Genomic DNA, 1,731 nt, shown 5'->3' with positions numbered 1-1,731 from the left:
CTAAAACCCCAATTCTTGTGGTGTGATTTTGTGAATATGGGTTAGATTATATGTTGGGTCTTACTTGCTGATGATTTATTTGTTGTTTGGATGTGATATAGTTTAGTAGTTGTGGTGGAACTTAATGAAATTGTAGTTCCAAATACGATTTCACCTTTGTGTTTTTGGCTTGCTCGAGAGAGAGGTCGTAAAACTAAGACTACTAAATTGATGGCCGGTGGGAGTGGGTCGACATAAGGTTCAGCTCGAGAGAGTGAACCCTAGTCCTTCTCTCACACACTCAGCTTGAGAGAGTGAGTGGGCTAAGGTGGAGGCTGTTCTTCATGCGACAAGTAGGTGTTCGAGAGAAACCCATTTTATTCGGGGTAAGTTGCTCAAGAGAGAATTTACCCCCACTATAGTCTAGCCTAGTCACAAATACTCAGCAGATTTACTATCAAAAGCATGTACCCAATAGTCCAGTCTAACCTTTTATCACATCCTAAGAACCCCATATCCTTGATTAGTACTCTTTGCATTTTTGCTTACTTTTACTTAATTGTGACAAAAGCCCATCGTTAATTGACACTTGTGTCACCCCTTAAATTTAGTATGTTTGTAGTTGACAATGTTTTCAGCTATGACTAATTAGAACTTAATTTTATTTTTCTACTAATTCTCAAAACCATTCCATGTGGGAACGATCCCAACCCTTGGTTGGGTTACTATACTGTTGTACGATCGTAGACACTTGCATTGGAAGTTGTGTCTTGATTATGCAAACATCAAAATGGCGCTACTGCCGGGGAGTGGTGTTATTTCAAAATTCTTAGATTGGTAAAAAAATTTGTTCTTCTTAGTTGTAGTTCTACTTACTTAATTTTTAGTTTTGTTTCACATGCTTGTGCTAACAACAAGAGAGATGAGTGTGGTTAATGGCTATGAACCAATAGAGCACCTCTCGGTGGAAGTGATGAGGTTCAGGGATAGCGTCCTAACCTTCAAATAGATGGAAGGTGAACTTTTTCATGAGTCATGGATGAGGTTTAAAGTATTGTTGATGCAATGCCCAACTCATGAATTACCCGATCTAGTCCTACTAGAGTGCTTCTATAGGATTCTTAATCTCGAAAACAAAGGATTAATCGATCAACTTGTCCCGGGTGGTCTTGAGAGATACCCCTATGAGACCGCAGCTAAACTCCTTGACCTTGTGGCCAAAGCCAACAAGGATACTGAGAAGGACCAGCAATTGATTATTTTGCTGGGTTAGATGAATAACTTGACCCAAAAGGTTGAGGAACTGGAGGTGATGTCCAAAAATAAGAGTAAATGCATACCACCTACCGAGCAGGGAAGGTCTATGGACAATGAAAATAGACTTATCAAGGATACGTTATTAATCATTCCCCAAAAGCTAAATGAGCAAGATAGAGTGTTAGAAGATAATAGAGAAAATGTAGAAGTGCTAACTCAGATGAGCGGTTCTCACTCTAGATCTATCCAGCTAATTGAAACTCTCTTGGGTCATGTATTGCCTTAGCTCCATCCAAATGAAAAATTGGGATCACCTAGTTGCACTAGGTTCAACCTTAAAAAATGAGGTTTGAAGGTGGACTTGCGTCGTGCAACGACGTTAATTAAGGTCTATATGGGAGGCAACCTAAAACCATTTATTGCTTTATTTTGCTTTGATAAAATAATGGTGTGCTAATTATGTAGGAAGAAGTGTGGGAAGCATTTGGAAAGAAA

At 39.2% G+C, this 1,731-nt stretch overlaps 1 non-coding gene across 1 annotated transcript; it reads right to left on the bottom strand.

Moving 5' to 3' along the window:
• Nucleotides 1-955: 955 nt before the first annotated feature.
• Nucleotides 956-1,062, bottom strand: LOC125825712 (small nucleolar RNA R71). Its single transcript, XR_007442883.1, has one exon. It is a non-coding gene; the product is annotated as a small nucleolar RNA R71 (small nucleolar RNA).
• Nucleotides 1,063-1,731: the final 669 nt, after the last annotated feature.

Source organism: Solanum verrucosum, unplaced genomic scaffold (genome assembly GCF_900185275.1).
Source record: "Solanum verrucosum unplaced genomic scaffold, falcon-dt-bn FXZP01000071.1, whole genome shotgun sequence".
NCBI lineage: Eukaryota > Viridiplantae > Streptophyta > Magnoliopsida > Solanales > Solanaceae > Solanum > Solanum verrucosum.
The sequence above is the reverse complement of the archived record's forward strand: the minus strand, read 5'-3'. Positions and strand labels throughout refer to the sequence as shown.